Below are 7583 nucleotides of genomic sequence, written 5' to 3' on the forward strand. Positions count from 1 at the left end.
AAAGACCTGAGTAAACATCTATAAAGAAGATGGACACAAGCAGGCATTGTGGCACATGCCTTTATGCCAGCACTCAGGAGACAGATTGGTGGATCTCTGTGAGTTTGAGCCAGCTAGGTCTATGTAGTGAGACTCTGTCTTGGAAAATAAAGATGAACATGGGTCTGGGGATACAGCTCAGTGGTAGAGTGCTTCTACAAGGCCCAAGGTTCAATCTCCAGGACCAAAATCAAGATTAAAATAAATTTTAAATAAGATATGCATTGGGGCTGGAGAGAGAGAGGGCTCAGTGGGTAAACATGGTAGTCGCCATCTTTGAGTTTGACTTCCAGGATCTAAGTGGTGGAAGGAGAGAAGCAACTCCTGAAAGTTGACCTCTGACCCCCACACAAGTGTGGTACGTGTGTACCATCTGCTCCAATACAAACAAATGTGATTTAAAAAATTAAAGACACCCAAGGAGCCAATCACCCAGGAAAAAGGTACTGAGGGCAGAGCTCCCCACTCACGGACCTATGTCTACATCTGTTAGACAATGGGATAGTACACACATTAAAAAAGGTTTATTTCTTTTTATTTTAGGTGTATGAGTGTTTCACACACACACACACACACACACACACACACCACACCACCCACCCACCCACACCACACACACACCACACCACCCACCCACACCACACACACACACACACACACACACACATACACACACACGATAAAAGCTATCACTCAACATAGTTCCAATTCTGAGTTTATATTCACTCAAATTAAGGACAGGGTCTCAAATATATAATTTGCATTCACCTTTTTGGCAGCATTTCTCACAAGTAACACATGCTGGAAACAACTTAAATGTGGACAAAATGCAGTGTAAACATAAAAGAATGTTACAGGACCGAGGACCAAACCCACGGCCACACATTTGCTAGGCAAGCAGCATTCAATGGATCCACCCAGTCTTCTCTTTCCTTTTTAAAAATCAAGACTCCCTAGGTCATCCTGGCTGTCCTTAAACTTATGGTGATTCTCCAGTCTCAGCCTCCTCAGTGCTGGGATTACAGGTGTGTGAGTCATAACCTGACTTAGGGACTGGGTTGGGTGGTCTCAGCATTTTCCTGCTGGTGAGGTCCACCTTGGGGAGGAGTCCTGAGCAGGAAATGTACCTGCTTTTAGTCAATTCTAGGCAAGAAGTGGCCCAGTTGCCAGGTTACCATACGTCAGTCAGGAAGGTGGCACTCAGAGGTTGAGGTGACCTTTCACCTTGTTCAGCATCATCCAGTGCATCTAGTTGTGGGGACTGTGTGTGCATTTTGGTATGTTCCTGTGTGAGTGAGCGAGTGAGTGTGTGTGTGTGTGCGCGTGCATGTATGTGTGCTTGAATGTCCACAAGTGTGCATACATCTGTGAGTGTATCCTTATGCGTGATGTGTGTGTGAACATCTGAGAACCAGTGGGTACTTGTGTGCTCATTTATCTGTGCATATGTACATGTATGCTTGCCTCTGTGCGTGACTGTGCTTGTCTGTGTGTTTGTGGGTGTGTCTGAGGGTGGACGTGCTGGGGGGCTCTGCTGAGTTAGCACTGGTGTTGGGCAGGCAGCATTGCCAGCCAGGCTGTGGCCTCCCCACAGTTACATAAACACTGGTCCCAGCTCCCCCCCTCAAGCAGGGTGGTCCAGCCTGTGTCCCTGCTGCTAGTAGAAAGGGATATAGAGGGACGAGGGCTTTGTCCTCCCATCAGCCTAGTTCCCTCCAGGCCTAAGTGTTAGGTCATGTGCACCATAAAGCTGGGGTCCAGTCTGGGCTTTCCCTGTCTCATGTCCCTCGTCTGGCCTCAGCTGGCACCCTGAGTTCTTTAGTAATAGCTGCCTCTCCAGTTCTGAGTCAGGCAGAACCAGAGGGCTGGCCAAGGGCAGGGACCAGCATCAAGATTCCAGACAGGGCCATATGGTCCCCATGAAGCTGTGGCACTTAGCTCAGGAGGTCCAGCGACAGTGAAAAGCAATGGGCCACTGGAACTCACATGCTTAGAGGCTGGAACTTGAACCCGAAGGACAGAGAGTTAGAGAAGCCGGGCCTGTGATGTCTCCCTGCTCTGATGTCCCTCAGGACCACCCATGGCTACTGGCACTCTTCCACATCCTGTGTTCTCTCTTTCAGACACCATTCCCAGGGACTTTAGGGTCACCAGGGGGACATGGATTAGGTCACACAGTCACATGACACAGAGGTACAGGAAGGCCAGAATTCAGGCAGAAGGCAAGTCGGGGAATGGGGGCTGGGTGGGGGTGGGGGTGTGGTGTCTTGAAAAAAGCTAGGCGTGTTGCAAAAATTTGACCAGGTTAAAGAGCTCGGGCTGCTTGGTGAAAATTGGACTGTGGGGCTCAAAGCAGTCAGCTACAAGGGGACCAACCAAAAGTTGATGAAGGCCTGGAGAACAGTCAGGGTGTAGAGTAAATGGGTCCAAATAAAGGAATGTATGAAATTGAGGGGGGAGGGGAGGAGCCACAAGGAATTGGCGGTAGCCCCCACGTCCCCCAACAGCCCCATTGCATAATGGGTGCTTGGAAAGCCAGGCTGCTGTGGTGCTGTGCTGTTGGTCCTGAAGAGGCCTTGGATGGTGTTGATAAGGATTTGCAGAGAGGAGGCACACGTATGGCTGCGTGAGGGGACAGAGTCAGCCTCACCTTGGGAGAGCTAGCCCACTCCCCTGAGGGAGCTCACCAGGTCTTGAACTCATGACCTTGCACAGAAGTGGCTCCTGGGGGGTTCCCTCCAAAAGTCCCTTCAAATAGCTCCTGCGCCACCTCGCTCCAGTTTAGGGGTTATTTGTTCCCCACCCTCCCAAAGCCACACAAATTTGGGTTTGCTCAAATGCTGACAGAGCCCGGCTGGAATGTGGAGCGTATGTGCCTACAGGCCAGACCGCCACAGCAGGCCCCTCCACTGTCGGCAGCCAGGGTCTGGGGCCTCATGGACTGAGAAGGGCCTAGAATGTCAGGGCTCCAAGGGCCCCTTCCAGCTCCTTCCTCTCCAGCTGGCTGAGCACACCAGGGATTCTACTGTTCTTTCCATGTTCTGGTCCTTTTTCTGTTGTGTAGGCCCAGGGGCCTTTGGTGTCACTTCTATACACACCTATCATATCCACTGGTGTCTTAGTGTGTCTGAGCTTTCCAGAGAGGTTGTGGGAATGGAAGAGGCCAGAGACAGGGAAGATGATGTAGGGTGGGCGGGGTAGGGTGGGGGAGGGCTCAGTCCTTGGCCAACCTCTTCCTCTCTGTCTGTCTGTCTGTCTGTCTGTCTGTCTCTGTCTGTGTCTGTCTGTCTCTGTCTCACTCCTTTAAGACAAGGTTTCTCTGTAGTCCTGGCTGTTCTGGAACTCATGTTGAAGACTGGGCTGGCGTTGAATTCAGAAATCCGCCTGCCTTTGCCTCCTGAGTGCTGGGATTAAAGGTGTGAGCCATCGTGTCCCACTTCCTTTTTCTTTATTTAGGTCCAGGTATATATGAGTGTCCCCTTTCCCCACTACTCCAGGACCCGAAGTCTGGGAGCCTCTGTTTTCTCTTTGCTTGTCCCTTCTGCCACCTTACCCCATTCCTGGTCTTCTTGCCTCTATCTCATAAAAGGTGGAGAAGCCATGTGGAGCTGCTTTAGATGGCTATGCCCAGCTCCCAAGGCCCTGAGGACAGGTAGTGATCAGCTTGTCCTGAGAAGTGTGCAAGCAGAGAAGACTCACTCTCAGGCAGGAGGTGTTCTTGCCTTGGTGGGCATTGAAATGACTTGGATTCCCTCAAACTTGTGGCCCCTACTTGTCACAATACCCAAGAAAGTTCTCATGTGAAAAAAGTCCTATGTTTTTCATGGGCTTCAATATATGCATTTTTGAGGCTTTTTTCTTTCTTAACATCACGTCCTATTTTTTTCTTTTTCTCCTCCTCCTCTTCTGTCTCTTTCTTCTCTTCCTTTCTTTTTTTAGACAGAGTCTCAGTCCATAGCCCTGGCTGACCTCTAACTGATTATGTAGCTAAGGATGACCTTGAACCCTGATCCTCCTGACTCTACCTCCCAAGCGCAGGGATTATACGCATGCACCACCAAGCCTGGTTCTCTCCTGACCAGCCTTAGCATCTTGAGAATACTCTTTTGTTTACAAAACAATGGAGACACTTGCTGGCCACTGCTGTGTTCTGTGCCTTCACTTAGCAAAATATGACTTCTCAAGTTGGTATTTAAGTTTTTGAGGAAATTTGGGTAGAAACTCTTGAACAGGGTGGATATGTCCAAGGAGCTAGATGCTTTTGAGCCAACTGGTCAACCCACCAGTAGTCAATCTGTCTATTACGGACTTCGCCATGCAGGGCTCGTGATGACTTCACCTGGGATTACCAATAACCAACCCAGCCAGTAGGAAGGAGTGGATGGAGCCTTGACAGGGGAGGCATAAAGGAATCCTGAAAGCTGGAGGTGATATCAGGGCACATGGGTCGCCTCACTTCCCCTCCCTTTTCATGTGGGTCTGGTTCCTGACATTCTGAGTGTCCCTAAACTACTGGATACCCATGTGCATTTTCACCTCTGGAGCCTGCTGCTGAGATGAGGAAGCTGGCGACAGTCATTTCTCACCCCTAGCAGGTCGGTGGCAACTATGGTGGGAAGGTACAGAAAAAGGATGGTGCTGAGGCCTGGAGCAGGTAGCTGGGCTTCCCTCTGCCTGGCCTGAGGGAGACCTGGACAATGATATGGCCACTTGCCACAGCTCCAGGCTAACACATCTCTAATCCTGGGGTGCGGGTGTGTGTGGGAATCCTATTTAAGGGCCCACAGGCAGCTGCTGTGGCTGAGGTCGTCAAGTGAAGGAGAGATAAACCTGTTTTTTAGGATCCCAAGTGCGGGATTGGAACGGTCTTGTGAGAGAACAGGTGAGGTTAATCCACTAGAAGACCAACCACCTCGTGCGGGAGCTTGATTGTTGCCAGCTGAAAAGATCCCGTGAACAGGACATATGTAAATGAGCCCAGAACTGGAGGTGGGGCTTTTTTGGAGACTTGGGATGGTTTTGGCTGTTTATCGCTGCACTTCGAGCTGCTCCTAGAGAGAACCGCTCGAGGGAAGGCTTTGGGGTTCCGGCTGCTGCTGAGGTTTGGGTTCTTGGTTATTCTAGGTTCCAGCAAAAGAAATCCTACTGATTGTGCCAGGAGAATAGTTCCTCGGAACTGATATCCTTACCGGTTTTGTTATTGTGTCCATTAACCCTCATTTCCTATTGTTTTGGTTAGTTGGGTTATAAGTGACGTTTGCTTGGTCACTAAGTTGTTAATAAAATATATTGGTTAAGAAAATTGAGCCTACAGTCAGGTCCTGTGTAGTTCACCCTCAGTGGAGCCCCATTAAAAGGGGGGGCTCTAGACCAGCTCTAGGGAGTAGAAGTGTGGGCAGGTCCCAGGCTTCTCATTTGCTGCAGTCTCTCAGGCCCATGTCACAGAGAGACTCCTACTATTTATTCTGATTACCTCAGGATGTTTTCCTCAAGTCTGTACCTAGGTAGACATGCCTGGCTGCAGGGTCTGTGGGGGCAAGATGGCCTCCATGTGTCATGTTTTGGAGAGTAACCAACAGACTCATCCCTCAGCACTCCAGCTTGAGCCTCAGCCAGGGTCCCTCCCAAGACACTGCCCTCCCCAGCCTCCTCTGCAGCGGCCTCCTCTTCAAGTTCTTTGTAGAGGATCCAGGCAAAACCCACCTCAACTGTCGGCATGTGGATAGTCCATTCCATCGCGTTGCAAGCCTTTGCCATGTGTCAGGCTAGAGAATTAATAAGAAAAAACACGTTGGCCTAAGTTCTTAGGTTGCCTTTGTGTCTTGGCCTGTGCTTCCAGATCTACCCGGTGGCCCCTCCCTCGTGGAGTGAAGAGGAAACCTCCCCTTCTCATCTGCCTCATCAATGCCTGTCAGCCCCCAGACTTTACCCTAAAAGCTGGGCAGGAGGAGGTCTAGGACATCTGAACCAATCTCTCTCCCAAGCTGTCCTTGCTTGAGTGCTCCTAGTAACGGGATCCCATCCATTGTTGAGGCATCTGTGCATAGACGGCTAACTCTTCTGGGGAGGGTAGAAAGCTGTCCAGTGCTCCCCCTACCCACCCCTGGTCTCTGAAACTGAGTCTCTAGAACTATTCAGTGATCCAGAGGTAAACAAGAGAGGAAGGTGATGTGACTGGGATGGTGACTGCGCTCCCCCCACCCCGACCGCCCCCCAGCCCCCTCTCCTTGTCCCCAGCAGTGGATAAGCTCAGGTGCTGGTTTCGGCAGAAGGTCCCTGCCTACTTCCCCCCAGAGCTTTAGTCAGCCTATCACCGGGCCTCAGTTGGACTAGACTAGGGGAGACTGGAAGTGTTGGGAACTTTTTAGAGACCCCTTTTAGACTATGAGCCTGGGGTTGGAGGTGATTAGGAGAGTCGACAGCTGCTTTGAAATGTGCGGAATAATAAAGCAAGGAATGTCTGAGCTCAGGGGAAAAAAATAACCCGCCCCACTGGGCCTCCCACCAGGCTGGGTGTAATGAATTAAGCACAGGGAGGCACGTTTCGTGTGGGGGTGTGAGCTGGGGGAGGCAAGGAGGCGTTTAATGAGAAACAGGGTCTTGGGTGGAAATGCTAAAAGCTAGGGTTCTGGGCCATCTGAGCAGACCCCTTGGGACTGCCTTTTCTTCCTGAGGTTTCCTTTCCATTTCCGCTGGTCGGTACTTACGGAGTTGGGTGTTGTCCCAACCCTATGCTGACATCTGACCCTGAGCTGCGCCTTCATGCTGCTGTAGATCCCAAATGACCAGAGAAGGCCTTCTTCCATTTTCTTTCTTTCTTTTTTCCTTCTTCCATTTTCATCCATCAACCCACACTGATGATGGTGCCTCATCTGGAGCCAGTGCTGACCCCTACTGGACTGAGTGTACAGCTCCACTTGTGGGCCTCTTCCGAGCTGACCCAGAGCTCTCCCGACTCTTCTTCCTCTTCCAGTCTCTACAGAGTCCCTTCCCTCTGGCCAATTCCTCACATAACCCTCCTCCTTAGCCTCAGCCTGTATCTCTCCTGCCTCAGCATCCCTGGGTGTCCACATCAGTGGCTCCCAGACGCATCTCTGCCTTTCATTCTACTGCGCTTGGTCAGAGGTAATCTGACTTTTTTTTTTTTGTGACTTTACAAGGCACTCCTCCTGGCTCTCTAGGAAACTTCACTCAACATGTCGCCACCCTCGGGCTGTGGTCCTTTTCTGCTCCCTTATCTGCTGGACCCCTTCCCAGGACTGCATTTTGGAAGACTAGTCTCATTCCCCGCCCCCTCACCACCTCCACCCCTGGCCCCAGTTGCTGGGTGGCAGGGCTAAACTGTAAGAAGGGCAAATTCGCTCGGCGTGGTGGCGTAAACCTTTAATCCCAGCACTTGGGAGGCAGAGGCAGGAGAACTGCTGTGAGTTCAAGGCCAGCCTGGTCTACAAAGCAAGTCCAGGATAGCCAAGGCTAACACAGAGAGACCCTGTCTTGGAAAAAGAAAAAAAAAGGGGGGGGGCAAATTCTTAGTAAGAAGGCTG

The sequence above is a fragment of the Acomys russatus genome, chromosome 32, assembly GCF_903995435.1.
Source record: "Acomys russatus chromosome 32, mAcoRus1.1, whole genome shotgun sequence".
Classification (NCBI taxonomy): domain Eukaryota; kingdom Metazoa; phylum Chordata; class Mammalia; order Rodentia; family Muridae; genus Acomys; species Acomys russatus.